The sequence below is a fragment of the Bos grunniens genome, chromosome 7 (assembly GCF_055505025.1).
Source record: "Bos grunniens cultivar Pamir isolate PY7600 chromosome 7, Bosgru_T2T1.0, whole genome shotgun sequence".
NCBI classification, from domain to species: domain Eukaryota; kingdom Metazoa; phylum Chordata; class Mammalia; order Artiodactyla; family Bovidae; genus Bos; species Bos grunniens.
In genome coordinates this window covers 26,836,922-26,862,622 of record NC_141171.1, presented here as the reverse complement: position 1 = coordinate 26,862,622, position 25,701 = coordinate 26,836,922, and the positions used below count along the sequence as shown (strand labels likewise).

General features: G+C 39.5%; 1 protein-coding gene and 1 pseudogene across 5 annotated transcripts in view; both read left to right on the top strand.

Annotated features, from left to right (window-relative positions):
• Nucleotides 1-25,701, top strand: part of MEGF10 (multiple EGF like domains 10) — a 480,748-nt gene that overhangs the window by 191,508 nt on the left and 263,539 nt on the right. For all 5 annotated transcript variants that reach the window (XM_086410534.1, XM_086410532.1, XM_086410528.1 and 2 more), the window contains exon 5: nt 14,071-14,203. The gene's annotated coding sequence lies outside the window, so the exon portion shown is untranslated. The remainder of the gene's footprint in view (nt 1-14,070; nt 14,204-25,701) is intronic.
• Nucleotides 444-1,736, top strand: LOC147368947 (large ribosomal subunit protein uL6 pseudogene; annotated as a pseudogene).

Genomic DNA, 25,701 nt, shown 5'->3' with positions numbered 1-25,701 from the left:
TGAAGAGCACCAGAAATGAAACAGCTTCATCAAAAATTATCTTGGCATGCAGATGTTAATAAATTGATTTCTTTAAACATAAAAATCTGAATTTTTAAAAAACCATAAATAATCTGGTCAAATATTATTATGGATTGAATTGTGTCCCCTGAAAAGATAGGTTAACTCATAACCCCTAATACCTCTGAATGTTAGCCTATTTGGGAATAGTATTGTCACAGATGTAATTAGTTAAGATAAAGCCATGACTTTTCACTTTCATGTATTGGAGAAGGCAATGGCAACTCACTCCAGTGTTCTTACCTGGAGACTCCCAGGGACGGGGGAGCCTGGTGGGCTGCCGTCTATGGGGTCGCACAGAGTTGGACACGACTGCAGTGACTTAGCAGCAGCAGCAGCAGCAGTGTCCTTGCAAGAAGATGGCCTTGTGAAGACAGTGGCACATGGTGAGACCAGCATGTGACAATGAAGATGTGGCTGCAAACCAAGGAATACCAAAGATTGGTGGCAAACCAGCAGAAGCTAGAAAGAGGCAAGGAAGGATTCCCCTACAGGTTTCAGGGGGGACAGGGCCCTGTCTGCCACCTTAATTTCAGACTTCTGACCTCCAGAACTGTGGACAATAAATTGCAGTTGTTCTAAGCCACCTACTTTGTGGTACGATGTTGTGGCAGTGCTAGAAAACAAATAAATAATTGCTTCTTTATATAATAATAATATGTTACAATGATAGACAAGAAAAAATACCACAAATAATACTCCTAGGTCTATCAATTTCCAAAAGCCTTTGAGTCCTTCACTACATCTCCTGTGAAAATGTAGCCATTCGACTGTTGGTATCCCCGGGAATGTTGACATCACTCTAAAGGGATGAACGGTTATTATGAAGGGTCCCAGAGGAACCCTGGGGAGGGACTTTAATTACATCCATATAGAACTCAGTCTACTTGGAAAGAAAAAAAGAGGCTCTGGGTTGATAAATGGTGTCTGAGTCAGTTCAGGCTGCTGTAACAGAATCCCATAAATTGAGTGGCTTATAAACAGCAGAAATTTATTTTCCACAGTTCTGGAGGCTGGAAAGTCCAAGATCAAGGTCCTGGAAGATTTAGTTTCTGGTGTGGACCTGCTTCCTGGTTCATAGATGTAAAGTCACTAATCCAGTTCCTGAGGACTCCACCTCCAAATACTACCACACTGAGAATTAAGTTTCAACATACGAATTTGAGAGGAACACAAACATTCAGTCTGTTGTTCAGTTGCTCAGTTGTGTCTGACTCTTTGCTGCTGTGTGGACTGTAGCACACGAGGCCTCCCTGGCCCTCACTCCCTCCCCCGGAGTTCACCCAAGTTCATGTCCATTGAATCGGAGATGCCATCCAACCATCTCATCCTCTACTACCCTCTTCTCAGTCTATAGCAGTGGGGAAATAGAAAGGAACTGGCTACAGTTCAAATTATCTGTGCTTCACATACAGAACGTGATCAAGAGCAAGGTACTGGGCTTCCATCACAAGATGAGGTGTGTATATTCTCACTTACCTATCAATGCTATTGTTCAGTAAAATGGGTCTCTTATTAAAATTGAATTTGTTGAGTGAAAAATACATTTGTAGGACTCGGGTGAGGCCAAGGCATTGCTTGTTCAGTATTTCAAGCCCAGAAAGATGTTATTAATAAATCTTGAAGGAAATGACGTTGACTTCATATCAGATTTAGCTGCTTTTAACAACAGTTAAAAGCAAAGCTATCAGAAAAAGTTTGGACGGTATGTTTCTGAAAAAGGGACAGTTCAGCAGGCTAAGATCTAAGAGTTTGTCCAGCTACGGAAGCTGCAAGATGCCAGATGATTTCTAAGACCTATTTGTGAAACTTTAAAGATGCGCTAAAGCCCTCTATTGATCTGGGGCTTTTTCTTAAGAGGGAGAGAGAGACCGAGACCTTGATAGGTCACTTGACAGTATTATCCACAATGCTTAAAAAAAAAAAAAATCTGGTAATTTCGTATCATAGTCTTCTTATGTAGAAGACTGTAATTATGATAGAGCTCAAAATCCCCCCAAAGGCATGATGGGAAGCAGGTGTCCTGCACAACTGCTATTTCCTTGCACTAGACCCAGCTCGTTAAGCTCAGAAGTTGTTTCCTTGCACTGGACCTAGCTCCTCAAGCTCAGAAGTTCTCAGACTTTGTGTGAGGACCCTCTTAGTGATCTCTGCATTTCCTCTTTCCCCTCACTTTCCTCCTACTTCCCCTTGCTTCGTTAAAAAAAAATTCTATAAAACTACCAAGCTAGATTCAGGAAGACACTGGTGCCCTTTAGATGGGACACCAATGGTAGAACCCATTTATTTTTAATGTGATACTTCTATTATTTTTGAGGGTAAACCATAAAAATAACCCAAACACACAAGAATTCAGACTGCCAGCCGCTTGGAAGATATCCCCAACTTCCAGACATCCCTAGGCGGCATCTTGAGAATTGCTGCAATAATTACCTGGTGCAGTGGTTTTTAATTCTAGTTGCACATGAAAGTCACCTGGGAAACTTCTCACTCCACATCAATTAACTGAGAAGCTCTGGGGATGGGGCCCAGGCACAAGGAATTTGTAAAAGACTCTCCAGTGATTCTAACACACAGCCAGGACTGAATGCCAGTGGCTTAATGTCAAGTTTCGTTACTACTGGAGTCCAAACTCTGATAAAGAGAGGCAGAGGTGAGCACCCATCTCTGCCACTTACAGCTCTCTGCTTTTTGTCTGATTGGAGTTATATAAATCCTAAGTGGAGCTAAGACTAAGCCTGATAATTGTCATGGCAATGCCCTAGATTTTCCTATCAAATCCAATCTTATTTAGGATGGGAGATGCAGAAGTGACTCTAGTGAAGTTAAAATATTTCTGCCCCTATTTAGAATATTCAGCATTAAATTCAACAGAGTTTTCCCATACATTTTTAAACACTAAAACTTTTTCAAACAGCAGATCTTACCTGAATCAAATAAATGTATCATTAATTGTAAAGTGTGCTTGATCACAGAGAGTTTTCTAGGCAATCAGCATCATGTATAGCCTTTAATGCCTCCTGTCTGCTGAATGTGAATTCTGCATGTTGAGCACAAATTTGCAAATTTCTCTGCTTATGCTTCATCACTCCCTTCTCTGATTGAATATAAAAGAAGCAAGATTTGAAAATCATAGACTTGGGAGGGACATGGGGAAACCATTTTATCTAGGCCTCTGATTTTACAGTTAGATGCCTAATCCACTAACAGAGTCAGGCTACCAAGGTCTTTTGTTAAGTTTGTGAATGCTCTAGCATGGAGGATGACAACAAACTTCTAACTTGCTCCCCTGCTTCCAGCCCCCTGCCACTCCTTTTTCTCCACATTGCTCTCAGAGTGATCATTCTAAAGATAAATCCAATCAAATCACTCCTTGTCTTGTTTAGCATTCCTCAATGACTCTGTTTGCCTCAGGTGCAAATTCAAATTCCTTAGCCTCTCTTACAATCATTCATAAACTGATTGGACTGGACGCTGAGGGAAATGTCTCCTGGAGCTCACGTTTCTCACTGTAGATTGCAGTCAGACCAGGGTTCGCAATGATCTAAATGCAGTTTTCCATATGAGTCCTATCTGTCACCACACATTTGCACATGCTGTTCTTTCTCTCAACGATGTTCTCTCCCCACTAGGTAAAGAGATCCTTCCTCTATTCTCTCAAGTCTCTCAAGGAGACCCTTCATCTATTCTTTAGTGAGCAGGGGAGACATCAGAAATTGCAGCACAAAGTGTAGAAGGTAGGAGAGGACTTACTGAGATGAGGGTAGAAGATTGAATGGTAGTATTTATATCCTGAAATAAAAGACCTTATTAGCTGTTTTTGTATAAAAGAGCTTCAAAGTTACACGTAATACCAAGGTTAAATGGATTGGGAATGGAACCCTCTGGGGTGGTGGTGGTAGTGCTGCTATTTCAATGGCCATAATGGGAAAGCAAATGGTTTCTTCTATTTTTATCATCGTCATCAACTACCGTCTATCCCTCCGTCTTGTTGTTGTTCCGTCACTAAGTTGTGTCTGACTCTTTGCGACCTCAGGAACTGCAGCACACAAGGCTTCTCTGTCCTTCACCATCAACTGAAGTTTGCTCAAACTCATGTCCATTGAGTTGGTGATGCCATCCAACCATCTCATCTTCTGTCGTCCCCTTCTCCTCCCACCTTCAATCTTTCCCAGCATCGGGGTCTTTTCCAATGAGTCAGTTCTTCACATCAGGTGGCCGAAGTATTAGCGCTTCAGCTTTAGCATCAGTCCTTCCAATGAATATTGAGTGTTGATTTCCTTTAGGATTGACTGGTTTGTTCTCCTTGCAGTCCAAGGGACTCTCAAGAGTCTTCTCCAGTTCAAAAGCATCAGTTCTTCAGCAGTCAGCCCTTTTTATGGTCCAACTCTCACATCTGTTCATGACTACTGGAAAGAACATAGCCTTGACTATGTAGAACTTTGTTGGGAAAGTGATGTCTTTGCTTTATAATACACTGTCTAGGTTTGTCTTAGCTTTCCTTCCAAGAAGCAATTGTCTTCTAATTTCATGGCTACAGTCACTGTCCTCAATGATTTTGGAGGCCAAGAAAATAAAATCTGTCACTGTTTCACTTTTTCCCCATCTGTTTGCCATGAAATGATGCCATGATCTTTGTTTTTTGAATGTTGAGTTTTAAGCCAGCTTTTTCACTCTCCTTCTTCACCATCATCAAGAGGCTCTTTAGTTCCTCTTTAGTTTCTCCCATTAGAGTGGTATCATCTGCATATCTGAGGTTGTTGATATATCTCCTGGAAATCTTGATTCCAGCTTGTGATTCATCCAACCCGGCATTTTGCACAATGTAGTCTACATATAAGTTAAATAAGCAGGGTGACAATATACGGCCTTGACGAACTCCTTACCCAGTTTTGAACCAGTTTGTTGTTTCATGTTTGGTTCTGACTGTTGCTTCTTGACCCACATACAGGTTTCTCAGGATACAGGTAAGGTGGTGTGGTATTCCCATCTCTTTAAGAATTTTCCACAGTTGTGATCCACACAGTCAAAGGCTTTAGTGTAATTCAATGAAGCAGAAGTAGATGTTTCTGTGGAATTCCCTTGCTTTCTCTGTGATCCAATGGATATGGCAATTTGATCTCTGGTTTTGCTGCCTTTTCTAAATCTAGCTTGAACTCCTGGAAGTTTTTGGTTCACATACTGTTGAAGCCTAGCTTGAAGGATTTTGAACATTACCTAGCTAGCATGTGAAATGAGTGTAATTGTATAGTAGTTTGAACATTCTTCAACTATGTCTGTCTTTGGGATTGGAATGAAAACTGACCTTTTCTAGTCCTGTGGCCACTGCTGAGTTTTCCAAATTTGCTGGCATACTGAATGCAGCACTTTAACAGCATCATCTTTTAGGATTTGAAATAGTTCAGCCTGAGTTCCGTCACCTCCAGCTTTGTAGTAATGCTTCCTAAGACCCACTTGACTTCACACTCCAGGATGTCTGGCTCTAGGTTTGTAACCATACCATCATGGTTATCCAGGTCATTAAAATCTTTTTTTTTTTTTTTTTGTATAGCTCTTCTGTATATTCCTGCTACCTCTTCTTAATCTCTTCTGCTTCTGTTAGGTACTTGCCATTTCTATCCTTTATCTTTAGTTGGAGCTCAGGTGCAGAGATTTTAATTAACTACACTTCTAAGTTTATGCCATGTCATTACCATTGGTTCACATAAACCTGCTGTTTAATTTAATTTTTTTTTTAACTTAAAAAAGAACTTGTATACAGATCCTTACTCCTTTTTCCCTCTTTGCACATAGGAAACTATTCCAATATAATGCCTGTCATTCACTGGGGTCCATTGTTTCAGTTCAGTTCAGTCACTCAGTTGTGTCTGACTCTTTGTGACCCCATGGACTGCAGCACGCCAGGCTTCTGTGTCCATCACCAACTCCCGGAGATTGCTCAAACTCATGTCCATGGAGTTGGTGATGCCCTCCAACCATCTCATCCTCTGTTGTCCCCTTCTCTTCCACCTTCAATCATTCCCAGCATCAGGGTCTTTTCAAATAAGTCAGTTATTCACATCAGATGGCCAAAGTATTGGAGTTTCAGCATCAGTCCTTCCAGTGAATATTCAGGACTTATTTCCTTTAGGATGGACTGGTTGGATCTCCTCGCAGTCCAAGGGACTCTCAAGAGTCTTCTCCAACACCACAATTCAAAAGCATCAATTCTTTGGCACTCAGATTTCTTTATAGTCCAACTCCCACATCATTACATGACTACTGGAAAAACCAAAGCTTTGACTAGATGGACCTTTGTTGGCAAAGTAATGTCTCTGCTTTTTAATATGCTGTCTAGGTTGGTCATAGCTTTTCTTCTAAGGAGCAAGCATCTTTAAACTTCATGGTTGCAAAAACCATCGGCAGTGATCTTGGAGCCCCCCCAAATAAAGTCTGTCACTGTTTCCATTGTTTCCCCATGTATTTGCCATAAAGTGATGGGACCAGATGCCATGATCTTAGTTTTCTGAATGTTGAGTTTTAAGCCAACTTTTTCTCTCTCCTCTTTCACTTTCATCAAGAGGCTCTTTAGTTCTTCTTCACTTTCTGCCATAAGGGTGGTATCATCTGCATATCTGAAGTTATTGATATTTCTCCCCACAGTCTTGATTCCAGCTTGTGCTTCTTCCAGCCCAGCATTTCTCATGATGTACTCTGCATATAAGTTAAATAAGCAAGATGACAATATATAGCCTTGGCATACTCCTTTTCCTATTTGCAACCAGTCTGTTGTTCCATGTACATTTCTAACTGCTGCCTCTTGACCTGCATACAGATTTCTTAGGAGGCAGGTCAGGTGGTCTGGTATTCCCATCTTGTTAAGAATTTTCCACAGTTTGTTGTGATCCACAGAGTCAAAGGCTTTGGCATAGTCAATAAAGCAGAAGTAGATGTTTTTCTGGAACTCTCTTGCTTTTTCCATGATCCAGTGGATGTTGGCAATTTGATCTCTGGTTCCTCTGCCTTTTCTAAATCCAGCTTGAACACCTGGAAGTTCACAGTTCATGTACTGCTGAAGCCTGGCTTGGAGAATTTTGAGCATTACTTTGCTAGTGTGTGAGATGAGTGCAATTGTGCGGTAGTTTGAGCATTCTTTGGCATTGCCTTTCTTTGGATTTATGGACTTCCCTGGTGGCTCAGACGGTAGAGTCTGCCTACAATGCAGGAGACCTGGGTTCAGTCCCTGGGTTGGGAAGATCTGGAGAAGGAAATGGCAACCTCCTCCAGTATTCTTGCCTGGAAAATCCCGTGGATGGAGGAACCCCGTAGGCTCCATGGGGTTGCAAAGAGTCAGACACAACTGAACGACTTCACTTTCAATTTCCTTCACTTTTCTTTGGGGCTGGAATGAAAACTGACCTTTCCGGTCCTGTGGCCACTGCTGAGTTTTCCAAATTTGCTGGCATATTGAGTGCAGCACTTTCACAGCATCATCTTTTAGGATTGGAAATTGCTTAACTGGAATTCCATCACCTCCACTAGCTTTGTTTTTAGTAATGCTTCTTAAGGCCCACTTGACTTCACATTCCAGGATGTCTGGCTCTAGGTGAATGATCACACCATGGTGATTATCTGGGTCAGGAAGATCTTTTTTGTATAGTTTTTTGTATTCTTGCCACCTCTTCTTAATATCTTCTGCTTCTGTTAGATTCATACCATTTCTGTCCTTTATTGTACCCATCTTTGCATGAAATGTTCCCTTGGTATCCCTAGTTTTCTTGAAGAGGTCTCTAATCTTTCCCATTCTATTGTTTTCCTCTATTTCTTTGTAGTGATTGCTGAGTAAAGCTTTCTTATCTCTCCTTGCTATTCTTTGAAACTCTGCATTCATATGGGTATATCTTTCCTTTTCTCCTTTGTCTTTTGCTTCTCTTCTTTTCTCAGCTATTTGTAAGGCCTCCTCAGACAGCCATTTTGCTTTTTGGCATTTCTGTTTCTTGGGGATGGTCTTGATCACTGCCTTCTGTATAAAGTCACAAACCTCTTTCCATAGTTCTTCAGGCACTCTGTCTATCAGATCTAATCCCTTGAATCTGTTTGTCCTTTTCACTATAGTCAGTGAAGACTATACTTTTCTTTTTCACCATACAATGACTTTACTGTATGGTGAAGCCTGGTATGGTGGGTTTTCCTTAAGTCTTCTTTTTTATTGTTTAGCTATTTGTGTACATTTGTTCTTCTATAGAATTTTTAGACTCAATTCTTGAAAAAATGCAAATGGCATTTTGATTGGTATTGCATTGAATATATAGATCAATTTGAGGATAATTATTATCTTTCTAATGTTAATTCATCTCATTCAAGAATTTGAATTCTCTATCCATTATTTAGATCATCTGTACATTCTTTCATTGAACCTTTATTTTTTCTCCATGGTGATCTCTTCTAAATTAATTCCTAGATACTATATGGTTTTAAACTATGAATAATACTTTATCTTTTATATTTTATAGTATGTCTTATGATTTTGTAAGTTTAAAATATTTAAGTTGATGTCATATCTGGCAGTCATACCAAGCTATCTGAAAAGTTATGCTATTTGGGGGCTTGAAACAACAGAATGTATTCCTTGGTAGTTGTGGAGATATCTAAAATCAGTAACCCTGTACCAAAATCAAGGTGTGGGCAGGACCACACTCCCTCTGGAAATTCTAGGGGTAAATCCGTTCCTTGCCCCTTTCACTTTCTGTTGGTATTCCTTGGCTTGTGACCATATCACTCCAATCTCTGCCACCATGGTTACATTCTTTCTCTCTTGTATATATCAAATCTCCCTGTCTCCCTCTTAGAAGGATATATTTAGATCTTATACATATAATTCCGCATAGTCTCTTTATCTCAAAATCCTTAATTTATTTATATTTGCAAATTTTTGTCATGTAAGGTAACATTTACAGGTTCTAAAGAATAGTACTTGATATTTTGGGGAGGGCATTATTCAACTTATTATGCTTTCTCAATTAATAGAATATACATATATAATTCAGCTCCCAATCTTACATATTACTTAATGAGAAGACACTAACACTAAAGTCAGGTACTAGATAGGAATTATACAACCGAAGGCTGAGTGCCGAAGAATTGATGCTTTTGAACTGTGGTGTTGGAGAAGACTCTTGAGAGTCCCTTGGACTGCAAGGAGATCCAACCAGTCCATTCTGAAGGAGATCAGCCCTGGGATTTCTTTGGAAGGAATGATGCTAAAGCTGAAACTCCAGTACTTTGGCCAGCTGTTTCGAAGAGTTGATTCATTGGAAAAGACTCTGATGCTGGGAGGGATTGGGGGCAGGAGGAGAAGGGGATGCCAGAGGATGGGATGGCTGGATGGCATCACTGACTCGATGGACATGAATCTGAGTGAACTCCGGGAGTTGGTAATGGACAGGAAGGCCTGGCGTGCTGTGATTCATGGGGTCGCAAAGAGTCAGACACAACTGAGCGACTGAACTGAACTGATACAACATTGTTTTGAAGCTCCTACCTATTTTAATTAGACAAGAGGAAATAATTGGGGGATGTAATAGTTGGAAATGAAAAATTTTAACTCTATTTTCAGATAACATGATTGTATATGTGAAAAATCCAGAAGAATTAATAAGAAATGACCTTAAGTAAAATAATTTAGTAATGTAACATCTTATAAAATTAATATTCAAAATCAATAACCTTCATAATAGAAACAAAACCAATTACAAAATGTAATGGTGGAGAAGTTTTGTTTTATGATTTAAGAAAAAGAAGTGCTAAGGTAAAACTTAATTAGAAGTATCCAGAGCCTACATGAGGAAAATAAACCAGAAAGTTACAAAAGTTGATTTCAATAAATGGAAAAATGTGCCTTGTTCTTGGATAAAATCAATATCATTAAAAAATATCTTTTCTCTATTTTAATTTATAAATTTATGAAATGCCTAGTAATAGTATCATCCAGTTTTTCCCCTCTGGAGCAATACAAGTTGATTATAAAACTTGTCTGAAGGAACCTACAAGCAAGAATGGTTAAGACATCTTAAACACAACAGCAGTTGTGAGAGAATGGGAAGATTAACGGTTACATTACACCAACTCACAAACCCTTTATAATTAAGATAGTTTGGTATTGACACATGAATAGACAGATAAGTGGGGCAAAGAGAGTAATGAGAAACAGAGGAAACTGCAGATGGAAATTTAGTATACAGTAAAGGGAGCATCTCAAATCAGGAAGGAAAAGATGCATTTTAAAAATAAGTATTTTTAATAATAGAAGATTGTGATTTACTTACAGTAACATTAACACACTTAAAATTCAGCATAGTGTTTGTCAATGGAACTCAGTTGACCAAACTATGAAAACATTGTTCCTTGCTTTATAGTTCTGGATGGAAGTCACAAGTAATGGTTCCATTGTGCTCACTTTAAACTAGAGATATAAACTTTTTAATAAGTAAAAACGAGATGCTATATAGCCAGTGTTTTGCTAATAAATGTTTAATACACACACATATACCTGTGTCTATATATGTGTATACACACACACACACATATATATGCATACACTTATATTTGTATATATATGTATTATTGGGGCTTCCCAAGTGGTTCAGTGGTAAAGATTCCACCTGCCAAGCAGGAAACTCAGGTTCAATCCTGGGGCTGGAAGTTCCCTTGGAGAAGGAACTGGCAACGCACTCCAGTGTTCTAGTGTGGAAATCCCATGGACAGAGGAGTCTGGTAGGCTACAGTATAAGGAGTCGTAAGGAGTCGGACATCACTGAGCAACTAAGCCACCACTGTGTATACTATTTTACTGATATAAAGAATATTTAGTAAGTAATTTACTAATTGTAATAAAATATACAGTATTCTCCATTGTAAATGCCATATAATTAATTGATTCTCATAGAATGCTTTCTTTGATTTTTGCCAAATTCTTATCCATGACACACTTATGGTTGTAATTGATAAAGGTAGCTCTCATCTGAATGTATGCATGTATTTTCACTCGCATTAATGAATAAGCTGAAAGTGAAATGACAGTGTTGAATCTTGACTTATTTGTCAAGGACATGAGTGACTTCTTTGTTGAATTGGATAATAGGTTTCAAATACTGGAAGATTATCTCTCAATTTTTCATGCTATTCACAATGTAACAGCTACAGACAAGATGCACTTTAAAGATGAATCTCCGTTGTTGATATTTTCTCTATTTTCTTAAGTCTCTAGGCCAGAGGTCAGCAAACTTTCTCTAAGGGTCAGATAGGAAATACTTCAGGCTTTTGGGGTTATATGGTATCTATTGCAGCTAATCACCTTGGCCATTATAGCACAAAAGCATCCATAAACAGTATGTCAAAAAAAAAAAAAAATAGCTGTGATTCAGTAAACTTGAGGTTGAATTTGGCCTACTGGCCATAGTGACCTCCAAGTATACAGTCAACAAAGCAATAAATTAAGCCCTGATTTTAGAACAGCCAAGTTTCATGATGTGAGTATTCCCACCCTAGCCAATTTCATGGTGTTGATATGGTGATTAATGCCAGTTTGACAAGAGATGTAGAGCAGCACGCCATTTTATAGTCTTACCACCACATAGACCCAGCAGACAAAAATTGCCCCAAGAACCTTGATAATAGTAAAATGTTCTAAAATAATTAGAAAGCGATTGAGTTTTGAATATTTATTAGCATTGCTTTTAACATGATTTATTTCATGTACATTTGTATAATTTATTTTGTATTAATGGCTGTGTTTAGCAATCAGCTCATGAAATTCCTGAAAATTAAAAAAATCAGCTCTTGTGAGCTGGCTCACACCACTCTGTGTAGCCATATGGGGAAAGAGAAAATTTGATTCATTATTTACAGTATATACCAGAATAAATTCCAAATGGATCAGAAACACAAATGTAAAAATAAGATGAAACCTTGCAAGTACTAGGCCAGACACAGATGAATTCCTCTCTAACATGAGAGTGGGGAAAACTTTCCAAACTGAGGCTTAAAGGCCAGAGTCTTTGAGGGAAATGAGATAGATTAGCTTTAGAAAATGAACTGAGAATTATGCTTTCTTTTTGCATTTTCTGGAACGACTTCTATAACATAGGAATTGTGTTTTTAATGGTTTGATAGAATCTATTTTAAAAGCATCCAGCCTAGAGCAATTTGGAATGGAATTTTAACTACCAATTAAATTCCTTTGGTCCTTGTAAGTCTATTTTAAATTCCTTTTTTATTCTCATACCAGTGTGGCATCCTATGTTTTCTAGGAATTTATCCATTTTATGTTTGTTTTTTAAATCTGCAGTTATTTCCCCATCTTCATTTTGATTTGTGTTTTATTTACTTTTGTTGTCTCCTTTTTCTCTTGATCAGTCTTATCAGAGGTTTATTTTGGTAGCTTTTTCAAAGTAGAACTTTAGTTTTATTAATTTCTTCTACTAAAAAGTCATTATATTGTTTCTTTTCCTCTCTTTTATCTTTTGTCTTCTTTGGGCTTGCTTTGATGATCTTTCTTATAACTTCTTGAGTTGAATGTTTACCATATTTCTTTTCAACTTTTATTGTTTCCTGATAAGTGTATTTAAAGGTATAAATGTTCCTTCTAACATGGCTTTAGGTATGTTCCACACATTTTGTGTTTTCATGTTCACTCAATTCTAAATAGTCTCTCATTTTGATTATAATTTAATTTTTAACCTATGAGTTATTTAATAATATGACATTTTCACAATATAGTACATTAAAAAATTTTTCTGTTATTAATTTCTAATATTAATTCATCTGCATGGTATTTTTCCTGGCAAGTTTATTGAGACTTTCTGTAGGCCTGATCTATTAGTTTAAACATGTGTATGCTTCTAAAAAATGTGTGTTTGCTATTTGTTGCATGAACTATTATAGCATATAGATCGAAGCATATATATTATACATAGCATACCACTGAACATACATATCACAGATCTCAACAATATACTTAATAGTATAAGCCCACTAATTATACTGTTTAGATAAAGATCTGCTTAAGTTCTTTTTGCTTAATACATTTTTGATAATTTGGTTTTAAATGCTCCAGCTGTTTATCTGTTTCTCTCTATATGTCAGTTATTGTGACCTATTACTAGGTTCATATATGTTTGTGATGGTTATCTCTTCTCACTCTATTTTTTGTTTACCTTTTACCTTGAACTTTTTAAAATTAGCTATTATGATTGCTGTTCCAGCCTTCTTTCATGGTTTTGGGTTTTTTCCCCTGTCTTGAATTCTTTCATTCTCAACCTTTTTGTGTCTTTTGATTTTCAGAATTTCTCTCAAATAGAACATATTTTTGGATTTTGTTTTTATTTCTTAATACCATCATAAAATATTTTTCTTTGCTAGTTAAATCCACTTAAATTTATTGTAATTTCTTTTATATTAGGAATTATTTCTCCCACCATGTCTTATATTTAAATTTGTTGCATTTTCTGCTGGCTCAAAAATTATTCTATTTTTATTCAAAAGCAGCTGCTTTTAAGGCCCTTATTCATCTTTATTTATGCTATTACTGCATTAAATTTATCAATGTCTATATATCCAAGGAAAAAATTTGCTTCCAGAAATAATGAAGAGATCAATTAAAATAAGAATCAAATTCAACAGTGAGCACAAGATGACAAATGGGAAAAATACTTTTAAATATTAAAAGAAAGTAAATTTGAACCCAGAATTTTATATTCAGCCTAATTGTCTTTCAAATGTAGTGACTTAAAAGATATATATATATATATATTTATTTGTATGTATGTGTATGCACATATATGTTCATTTCACTTCCAGTGCCTAAAGTTTAAAACTACAGAACAGACAAGTGGGAAGGGAAGATGAAAGACAGGTGCAGGTGAGCAGGACAACTTGGAACTTTTGTACAAGCACACACTGGAACCTGGGAACAGACTGAAATTCATGTTAGTTCTTGTTGCCTCTAACCTTGATCATCCGTGTTTCTTGCAGAAACTGGGACCTTTAATCACAATGGCCAAACACACACCTGGTCCAGGAATCAGAGACCTTCAAGGTGACCTAATGAAAGGTGGAGCTTTTGAAGATTCCACTGCCTCTTGACACCAATGATGTGAGCTGGCAAGTAAGTGGCAAGGCCCTTAGAACATTTCGTGGGGATTTAGCTTATGGTCCCATAACTGGAAATATACAAGAAAAGGAACTTGGAGAAAGCGAGTTCAGCCTAGCTAACTTGACACTGCTCAAAGTCACCACTCACAGACATTGGTCCTTTCCTTTCCACCACCTATATCTCCTAGCTTCTTGGTATTTTTTGTCTCTCTATCCTCTCCTGCTGACCTCTAGGAGAGGTTCTCAATCTGATCTTGCAACTCAGTGATTTATTCATCACTTTTGTCCATCTTGCTATGTATCTTATCTATTGCTTTTGTCACTTCGGCTATTATATATTTCATACCTACCACTTAATTTAGTCCTTTCTTATGTTTTCTTGTTCTTGCTTCACATGGATATCAGCCTTTAGCCTCTTAATATATCCATCATCATTTTAATTTCTTGGTCCATTTCCTCTTATAATTCTGTATAATTTAGATGGTTTATACTGTTGAGTTTGTTGTCCTTCCTTATATGTAGTTGTATTCCTTATATGACTTACGGCTATTTCTTCTGAAGAATTCCTCTTCCCCTGAGAGTATTGGTTACTACACATGGCTCTGTGCTGGGAAATGTCTGTAGCTCAGCCTTTACTTGATGTACCTGTAGGTGAATTAAATCCAGGGAAGAGAGGCTCAGGGACCCTAGAACTGATAGTGTTAATTCTAAATCGCCCACCATCTACAAGTAGCTTCTCTAGTCTATATTTCTCATTTACACTCTCTAGAAGCAGTCTCCATAGATTCACTATTCCTGCCCTGGGGATTTGGAGAATACCCAAGACTTAGCTGGTCAGTACACGCCCACCCTTTCCATCCCTCCTTTCTCTTGCAGGGCTTTGGCATGTCTTGTTGCTCCCTCCGGATTCCTGCAGCCCCTGATGTGGTTGTCAGTTTCTGTGGTAACTGGCAGGCTGTGGCCGTCCACACTGGGGAAGCAAGAGCAGCGCGGAAACTCCCCTCTCTCCTCTCTTCTCAGAGCTGCCTTAGCTGCCCTCCCTGCCTGACTGAAGACTTTCTCAACTCTCCTCCCATCCCCACCCCTCCACAGCCCCACATAATACTTTCTGAGTCTTCAGACTCCCCAGGGACTTCTCATAGTGTTTTATTTATTTTTAGTCGTTCGTTCCTCAAATCCAAGTTTCCCTCCAGTTCCTATAGTTTCTCTATGGTTGATTTTCAGGAAGCAGCCAGTGGCCAGTGTAGTTTGTCATTTTGACAGGGTGAGAGAATGGTTTATAGGATGAGCAGGTGTACCATAAAAGGGGGAGAATTAGAGACGGCAGGTGTATGAGTCGTAAGCACAGAGAGGCTACCAGTGCTCACCAAGAGATGCTTTCTTATGCACTTAATTCTTAAAGTTTAATTTATCTATCTATCTACCTTACTGTGCATTTGTATTTATGTATGTACGCATATATATGTGACTTTAAAAGTAAAATAATGCTTTCAAGCTTATAATGGAAACAGGAGTCTTCACCCCTTCTTACTCCAAACTTCTGCTCCCTCAAGGCAACATACTTTGACCTTTAAAAAAAAATGTTGCTTCTGGTGTTTATTTCCACATTCTGAATAACATGCTTATGTTACTGTTTCTTGATTTTTTAATGTTAGAGACTATCTTTGGGTTTATGAATATATAAGATGGGGACTTGGTACTCACTTTATTTTCCCTTCCAACGAGTTCTCTTTCCCTTCTTGCTCCAGCTCCTAATATAGTTACGTCACGGCTTCCATTAGTAATACTGAATGTTTATACTATCATGCCCATGCAAGCAGTATTCACAGTCAAGACCTGTAGCATACTAAGATTATATTCCTACCTTATATAACCTTGTATTTTCTTAGGGTTAATACTAGCCTCTCCCCATCCCCACCACCCGCTCTCTTTAGCCCGTCCTGGTTTTCTGATAAGAGTTGTTGGATAGTTTCAATCGACCCACCTGATTCTTCCCCTCTCCCTTCCTATCCTAGCTCCATCTTCCTGCTCACAGCAGAGTGCTGGTTAAACCTTCCCTTTATCATCATCTTGAAACTTCCCTTGCCTACCTCCCTGTGCTAGAGCTCCTGTTTCTTAGTTCTTTATCTCCCTATTTCTTAATTCACTCCTTTATTTGATGAAGAAAGTATTATTTTCTGGTTGCTTCCTAAAAACGAGTCCATAAGAGGTAAAAACTCATGTCGGGTGTAGTGGTCATCTGCTATTCAGACTGCCCCACAGTTTTAAACACCCCTTTCCCATTGTTTTAGTAGTTTTCCCACATTATAAATTCCACATTCTTAAAGAAGGACATTTCCCAGGTCATTTTCTAGCCGTTGGATTTCAGACATGTGGTTTTGATTACACTTGTCAGCTGCATCTGTGTGCGAGTCAGAGTATGGGTCGGGAGCTGGATTACTTGGGAAGGAGGCGGGGCCTGAGGCATCCACTTGACAGGTGCAGGTCTGGGTGAGGCCGCACAGCTGAGTGTGAGGATCCAAAGTGGTGGCAGAGGCAGAGGAAGGACCTGGAACTAGTGACTGCAGCCTCCTAGCTCGGTAGTTTCAGTCAGAAGCAGTGACTCCCTCGCTAGGCAGCTCTTTGCCTTGATGTTGGGGTGTCACTCCTGGAAACACAGTCCATTTCCTTCCCTTTAGTCTGTGGACTCTATCTCACAACGAGTCTTTTCAGCTTAAACTGGTCTTTCAGTCTGCTGTGCTGTGCTTAGTCGCTCGGTCATGTCTGACTCTGCGATCTTATGGACTGTAGCCCACCAGGCTCCTTTGTCCATGGGGATTCTCCAGGCAAGAATAGTGGCATGGGTTGCCATGCCCACTTCCAAGGGATCTTCCCAACCCAGGGATCGAACCCAGTTCTCCTGCATTACAGGCAGATTCTTTACTTGTTTGAGCCACCAGGGAAGCCCCTCAGTCTGTTGCTGCTGCTGCTGCTAAGTCGATTCAGTCGTGTCCAACTCTGTGCGACCCCATAGACGGCAGCCCACCAGGCTCCCCCATCCCTGGGATTCTCCAGGCAAGAATACTGGAGTGGGTTGCCATTTCCTTCTCCAATGCATGAAAGTGAAAAGCGAAAGTGAAGTCGCCCAGTCGTGTCCGACTCTTAGCGACCCCGTGGACTGCAGCCTACCAGGCTCCTCCATCCATGGGATTTTCCAGGCAAGAGTACTGGAGTGGGGTGCCATTGCCTTCTCCCTCAGTCTGTTAGGACTGCTATAATAGAGTACCATAGACTGGGTAGCTTAAAACCAACAGATGTTTATTCCTCATGGTCCTGGAGGCTGGAAATACAAGATTAGGAGCCAATGTGTTCCGTTTGGTGCAGACTCCCAGCCAGGTTGCAGGTGCCAACTTCTTGTTGTGTCTTCACATAGTTCAAGGGAGCTTTCTTGCATCTCTTTTATAAACGGTATTAATCGCATTCATGAGGGCCATTCACTTTCCAAAGGATCACCCTCCTAATACCATCACACTGGGCATTAGGATTTCAACATATAAATTTAGGGGACACTAATATTCAGACCATAGCAACTGGCTAGAATAACTTCCACTATGTCAAATTAACCTGGCACATATGCCTTGCATGCCTAAAGAGGTCTTTATTCTACTGTAAGAGACAAATTTGTAAGAGATGAATTTGATTGAGAATAGAATTTGGAAGATCTTCCTCAAAAACTAGAAAGCATTTCTACATTGCCTCTGGCTTCTACTGTTGTTGCTTAGAAGTCTGAAGTCAATCTTTTTCCTGAATCTACATGTGATTCACTCCAAAGTTTTTTTGCTTATCTCAAAGTCTAATTTACTTTAAATTTTTTTCTTTTTATATTACCACATCTACAAATGGTCATGGTCATATTTTAAAGACTCAAATAGTTCTAGATGTTGTTTTATGAAAAGCAACTATTTCCTGATTTTTTTGCTCCCATTTCTGCATGAGAATAAGCAACCACTTTTACCACTAGTAATCCCAGTGGCTCAGATCGTAGAGAATCTGCCTGTAATGCAGGAGACCCAGGGTCCATCCCTGGGTTGGGAAGATCCCCTGGAGAAGGGAATGGCTACCCACTCCAGTATCCTTGCCTAGAGAATTCCATGGACAGAGGAACCTGGTAGTCTACAGTCCATGGGGTTGCAAAAAGTTGGACAGGACTGAGGGACTAAATGCAAATTTATGCATTTTTAGCCCAACGAAATGAATCCCAGGAAGCCTTTCAAAATTCTCACATTTAACTGTTATTCACTTATTCAAGAAAACATTACACATAGAAGATGACTACCTTTTACCTAAACAGACTTTTTAGGATGTAGGAGTTAGAGATCTCAGAAGAGCAGTTATTGGTAAGATGTTCCTGTCTATTTACTCATTTGAAAGTAGAATGTGAATCTGGGCTGGGACCTAAGGTATAAGAAGCTTCTGTTTCTAAGGAGTGGCTCAGTGGATGAATGAGTAGTCTTTGAGGTTCCTGGAAACCAGCATTCAGAAGGGACTCCTGGCATCAGAAAAGGCTGGGGAGTGAAATCTTAAGAGCTACATTTGAAAGCCTAGAAAGGTTGATGTGGAACGCATCCACTGAGCCTGGTACTGTATGATTGGAGTGCCCTTCCAGGGAACCTAGAAGAACCATTAGAGGCTGGGCAGGCAGTGCAGAGGCCAGCATCAGCTGCTCACTTCACTTTGGACTCTATTTAAGCACCTTCAGAAACAGCAGCATCAGGCAGAGGAAGCCACTCCAGGCTGTCCAGTCTCAAGCTGCTGCTTCATCTGTCCTCCATGTACCTGCTCACTCTAAGCCAACCGGCTTTGGTAGCTGTGGTGAAATTCTCCAGCCATCAGGGAGTGTATTTGGCCCCAAGGTAGCAAAGTAGCAGGACAGAAGCAAACAGGGTTCCCTCCTTAGACTTTTTAGTATCCTGGAATCCTGGAATTTCTGCATGCATGGAAGGGATGAGGGGATCTAAGAGATAAACTAATTTCTTGCTAATATGGACATTGCGGGCTTGAGTACAACCTCAGTAACCCTCCTGGGGCAAGATTGGCTGTTATTCAGCAAACAGCCTTGAAGTGAGATGTGCTGCTGCTGCTGCTGCTGTGTCACTTCAGTTGTGTCCAACTCTGTGGGACCCCATAGACGGCAGCCCACCAGGATGCCCCGTCCCTGGGATTCTCCAGGCAAGAACACTGGAGTGGGTTGCCATTTCCTTCTCCAATGCATGAAAGGGAAAAGTGAAAGTGAAGTCGCTCGGTCGTGTCCGACCCTCAGCGACGCCATGGACTGCAGCCTACCAGGCTCCTCCATCCATGGGATTCTCCAGGCAAGAGTACTGGAGTGGGGTGCCATTGCCTTCTCCAAAGATGTGCTGGTTTACACAAATTATATTTTGCTGATGCTATCGCTCAACATCTCTTGACACTAACAACTCTGGTTACCTGCTATATGGAATATTTGTGTCTCCCCTCACCCCCAAAATTCATATGTTAAAATACTAATCCCAATGTGATGGTATTAGGAGGTGTTGCCTTTTGGAGGTGATTAGTTCATGAGGGTAGAGTCCTCATAAATAGGATCAGTGACCTGTTAAAAGATACTCTAGAGAGCTCTTGCCCCTTCCTCCATGTGAGGACACAGTGAAAACAAGACTGCTGTCTATGAGCCAGGTGAGCAGGTTCTCACCAGATGCCAAGTCTGGAGGCACTTTGGACTTCCCAGGCTCCAGAAATGTGAGAAATAAATGCTTCTTGTCTAAGCCACCCAGTTCATGGTATTTTTGTTACAGCAAAGCAAGACCCCTGTGCTTTAACTTTTTTAGAAAAATTTGACAGTTGAAGATGAGAGGTTGGGGAGTACAAAATGGGAGAGACTGGGCCTGCCATGATCTAATTTGTCCAGAACTCTACCCCAAGTTGCCCCTGCTGAACCAAGAAAGTTTCTACAACTCACAAAGCTAGATTTCAATCCAATTTGTATATCTATGCTAGCAGAATAAGACATTTTATCACAGATAAAGAAAAGTCTAACAGGTTTAAAGTTGGACATAAGGAACTCTGACCTTATTTTCCCTGAATAGCCAAAAACAAAACATCTAAAAAAAAACACAAAAAACAAAACCCAAGCCATAAAACAAAACACCCAAAACAAACAGAAATACTTGGTGCATAAAAATACTTTAATTTTTATACCAGGGTGAATTACATAGTTTCCACAAACAATGATGAGCCTGATAGGAAACTCAGAGCAGTGTCAACTGCTGAAGCTTTTCTGGAAATGAAAAGAGGCAAATAGTCAAACCAGACCATATATCTGTGACCCTCACTAAATGGGCTGTTTGCTCCATTGCAGCTGTTTTCAAGGTTCCTCACTTAATCCAAAGTAAACTGGACCCACGGAGTCTTTCAGTCACACATTGTCTTGCCACAGTCATATTTGCACAGACATTGTGTCAGCTGTCCTGATTCCATGGATGATGTGGGGCTGTAGCTATGACTGTGACTAATGAAGGACACATTTGTCCTTTATAGTTAGAGAGAAAGGGCACCAAAGAACAGATCCGTATATTAAATGGAAGGTGTACTTTGGAAATGAACAAGTGGATTACAATAAGATGAGAAGTTACTTAAATTTGATAATAAGTGGTTGTAGCTTAGGGAAATTCGAATATGAGAGGTTATAGTCAAGCATTTTTTTCACGAGAAAAAGCAAATCTCTAAAGTAAGCAGAAGTAATCAGAATGTATCAACTCAAGAGAGAACAAGATATGGCATTTGGAAAGGAAAGGTAATCTTGGCAATAATAATGTTCAGCCTCTGTTATTTCTTGAGGCCAGTTCAATAAATTGTAATGTTACATTAGCAGTTTCTTGGAAAAAAACCAATCAACTGCTCTTCTCTTTTATCTATGGCTCTATATTCCACATGAATTATTCACTGCTGTGGTTAGTTCCTCATAGTTGCTGCATCCCCAAAGAATTCTGGGATGTTAAATAACAATGAAAGTAAAATTTGTAATATTTTATTTAAGTGTTAACTAAAGCTTTATTTATAAATGATCATCCATTTGTTTTTAACCTAAATGCTTCCTCAAGTTCAGCTATTGATTTCACTCCATTCAAATCTAGAATTTGCTCTAGTCTGGTGTGTTATGCAAAATGCAGTGGGGCAGTGTATCAATGCAAAATATCCTAGTCACAGGCACAGTGATGTTTCCATGTTGCTTGTTAAACTGTTACCTTTCCATAGCCTCGGAGTAGTGACTGTGTAATATGTTACACTGAGAACAAAATCAAGTCTGAGGCAGTGTCTTCTAGGTGTTTCTGTTTATCAAGACGGGTACCAGAACCCTAACATCAGCTTGAGTTTATTTGGTCCATTTATCTGTATGATAATTCTGAGGGTTTTTTTAACTAAGGGTTTTACAAAGATAATGAAATGATTTTTTGAGAATAATTGAAACCAAAGCCTTGGAATTAAAACTAATGATCAAGTTTGGCATTAATATAGACGACAAACTACAAGCTATCACAAAGCGGAACTTGATCTCATTTTCTAGTTCTTCCTCCTCTGCATGAGTGATTCAGAGAGTTTTTTCTGTTAGCATATCTCTCCTCCTGAGTTCCCCTTTTCCTCGTCCACAGCGCATGCTTTTCAGTGACCCTGGCTGTCTGTGCTGGAGCGGGCCCATATTTCTCTTTCTCTGGCTCCGTGTATGTCAGGACTAAAGATTGTTTCAAGCCTGGGCTATATCAGTTGTTACTGTGCTTGAGTGTGGAATGCTCTGGGAAGTACTGATGTCCTGCTGTACTTGTGTGCCTGGGAGCAACTAAGGATCCTGTTAATGGGTGCGTCCCTCCATCTTTCCTTTCCCAGCCGAGCACTGTCCTGCTTCCCCCCTCTCTCCTCCAGCTGTCATGGAGTCCTCTTGCTGTTGACTTGGGTGATGTGTAGGATTCTAGTCACCTGCTTTTGGCTGAAAAGTGTCTCCCTCATGGAGGTAAAGTGAAATAAATTCCTCCACTCAGTGGTACTAAGATAACTCTTAGTGCCTTTAAACATCCCCCAAACAACAGTGGTTCTGGACATGTATGATTCCTGTCTACAGAACATGCAAAAGAAACCACCTAGATGTGGGGATATGTGTGTAGAATTAGGGAGAATGGCTCACACCTCCATCACCAACAAAGCTCTTTCCCTCCCTCTCTCTTTCCCTACCTTTTTGTCTTCCCTTCTTACTCCTTCCAGTTGCTTTGGAAAGAAGTATGATTTACCACATATTAGACACAGAAGTGGTGGCTTATTAACCCATGTGCTCAGTAACTCAGTCCTGTCCAACTCTTTGCGACCCCATGGACTGTAGCTCACCAGGCATAGTTCTCACACATTTTCAATCTTGACTCTGCATCAGATTAATCTCTTAACAGCTGAAAAAAAGAAAAAAGATAAGAAGCCTGACCCCGCTTCTAAACTACTGAAAGAGAGTCTCTGGAGATGAGAATTTAGAAGCCTGTATTTTGAAAAATCTCCATTCTTTGAGTAATAATATGCAGCTAGATTTGAGAACCGACAGTCTGAATGTTGCCTGCTGTGACAATGATGTATCAAATGTTACATCTGATTGCACTGATGATGTAGTTTGCCTCTCTCTGATGGCCAGGCTTGAGGGATAGAATAGTTACAAGGTTGAGTATATATAAATGGTTACATCAGGCTGCCAGTGTTCAAATCCTAACTCTACTGCTGTGTGTTTTATTGGGCAAATTATTTAATCTCTTCATGTTTCAGTTTATTCATCTGTAAAATAGCATTAAAAATAGTACCTGTCTGATAGCACTGTTGATGATTAAACATGCGACAAAACACTAAGAACAACACCTGACATATAGAAAATGCTGTTAGAGTATTAGCCATTAACATTATATGATTATGCTTGAATCAAAGGGGTCTCCTAGAGTTTTAAAAGACTTTAGAATATGATCTAGTCTTCAGGCAGCTGTATATTATTATCATTCCCATTTGACAGATTAGAAAACTCAGGTTCTTAAGTGATGTACTTGCCCAAGATGATTCAGGATGAAAATAGCAACAATTATGATAGCAAAAGCAATAACAAGTAGTATCTATTGTGTGTTTATAACATGCCAACACGGTATTAAGTGTCTGATGTATGTAATATCATTAACCCAGAGGTTTTCAACCTTTAACACGCACACACAGTCATCTGGGGACAATGTTATAATGTGGATTTTGATTCTGTACGTCTGGGATGTGGCAAAAGAAGTCGTTGTTTTTTTTTTTTTTTTCCTCTGTCTCTTTGTACATTTTTTAATTGGTGGAAAATTGCTTTACAATTCTGTGTTGGTTTCTGCCGTACAACAGTGTGAATCCATCATGATTATATATGTATCCCTTCCCTCTGGAGCCTTCCTCCCCTGTCCCCATCCCACCTCTCTAGGTCATCACAGAGCACCGGGCTGGACTTCCTGTGTTAGTTAGCAACTTCCCACTCTCTGTTTTGCGCATGATAGTGATATCTGTCAACGCTACTTCCTCAACCTGTCCCACCCTCGTCTTCCCCTGCTGTGGCCGCAAGTCTGTTCTCTGCTAGATTTGTCAGCACCGTTTTTCTAGATTCCATGTGTGTGTGTGTGTGTGTGTGTGTGTGTGTGTGTGTTAGTCACTCAGTCGTGTCCGACTCTCTGCGACCCCATGGACTGCAGCCCACCAGGCTCCTCTGTCCATGGGATTATCCAGGCAAGAATACTGAAGTGGGTTGCCATTTCCTTCTCCCCTAGATTCCATATATATGCATTAATATACAATATTTTTATCTTTCTGACTTCACTCTAGATTCATCCAACTCACTAGAACTGACTCAAATTTGTTCCATTTTGTGGCTGAGAAATACTGCGTTGTATAAATGTACGAAAACTTTTTTATCCATTCATCTGTTGATGGACATCTGGGTTGCTTCCATGCCCTGGATATTGTAAATATTGTTGCAGTGAACACTGAGGTACATGTATCCTTTAGAATTGTGGTTTTATCAAGGTATATGCCCGGTAGTGGGATGGCTGGGTCATGTGATAGATTTATTCCTAGTTTTTTAAGGAATCTCCCTACTGTTCTCCATAATGGCTATATCAGTTTAGATTCCCACAAACACTGTAAGAGGGTACCATTTTCTCCACATCCTCTCCAGCATTTTTTGTTTGTAGATACTCTGATGATGGCTGTACTAACTGGTGTGAGGTACATACCTCATTGTTTTGATTTGCATTTCTCTAATAAGCAGTACTGAACAGCTTCTCATGTGCTTATTGGCCATCTGTATGTCTTCTTTGGATAAATGTCTGTTTAGGTCTTCTGCTCATTTTTTTGAGTGGGTTATTTGTTTTTCTGATATTGAGCTGAATAAACTGCTTACACATTTTAAAGATTAATCCTTTGTCAGTTGTTCCATTTGCAATTATTTTCTCTTGTTCTGAGGGTTGTCTTTTCATCTTGCTTATAATTTCCTTTGCTGTGCAAAAGCTTTTTTTTTTTATTAGGTCCTATTTGTTTATTTTTGTTTTTATTTCCATTAATCTAGGCGGTGAGTCAGAGAGAATCTTGCTGTGATTTATGTCAAAGAGTGTACTGCCTATGTTTTCTTCTAAGAGTTGTATAGTTTCTGGCCTTACATTTAAGCCTTTAATCCATTGTGAGTTTATTTTTGTATTCCATTCTTTTACATGTAGTTGTCTCATTTTCCCAGTACCACTTATTGAAGGGGCTGTCTTTTTTCCATTGTTTATTTTTGCCTCCTTTGTCAAAGATAAGTTACCCCTATGTGCATGGGTTTATCTCCGGGCTTTCTATCTTGCTCCACTGGTCTATATTTCTGTTTTTGTGCCAGTACCATACTGTCTTAATGACTGTAGCTTTGTAGTATAATCTGAAGTCAGGGGTGTTGATTCCTCCATCTCAATTTTTCTTGATTGCTTTGGCTATTCAAGGTCTTCCGTGTTTCCATACAAATTGTGAAGTTTTTTTTGTTCTAGTTCTGTGAAAAATGCCATTGATAATTTGATCATGGTGATTTAGCTGCTAAGTCATGTCCAACTCTTGTGACCCCATGGAATGTAGCCCTCCAGGCTCCTCTGTCCTTGAGATTTTGCAGGCAAGAATACTGGAGTGAGTTGCCATTTCCTTCTCCAGGGGATCTTCCTGACCCAGGAATTGAACCTGGGTCTCCTGCATTGCAGGCAGGTTCTTTCCCAATTGAGCTACAAGGGAAGCCCTGGTAATTTGATAGGGATTGCACTGAATCTGTAGATTGCTTTGGGTATACAGTTATTTTAACAATACTGATTCTTCCAATGCAAGAACTTGGTGTATCTCTCCATCTGTTTGTGTTGTCTTTGATTTCTTTCATCAGTGTCTTACAGTGTCTTTCTGCATAAAGGTCTTGTCTTTTTAGGTAGTTTTATTTCTAGGTATTTC